Genomic DNA, 377 nt, shown 5'->3' on the forward strand with positions numbered 1-377 from the left:
ACACATTTAAATGACATGATATTTGAATTAACTTTTGCTATATGGAGTCCAGAAATAAATCTATAATATTTTCTTTATATGAGGATAATGTGAATTAAAAAAAATACTTTTAGTACTAAAATACTCTTTTACGATGGTACTTTTTTAAATGTATATATATTTTTTAATTCATATGTATAATTTGTCTTAGCGATGGTCATTTCTTTCTATTGATTTGATGTTTTCTGTACTTTTGATATTTTGTTTTGTCCATTTTATGTTGATTTTTTTTTAATTAACCAATAAAGTCAATGTACAGTCAAAATCAAAAACTAAAAGGAACATTTCACTAAAACAATTATACTCCATGACATTTTAAAGAAGAAGAACCCAGAGGT

This window comes from Callionymus lyra, chromosome 11 (assembly GCF_982586985.1).
Source record: "Callionymus lyra chromosome 11, fCalLyr1.hap1.1, whole genome shotgun sequence".
Lineage (NCBI taxonomy): Eukaryota > Metazoa > Chordata > Actinopteri > Syngnathiformes > Callionymidae > Callionymus > Callionymus lyra.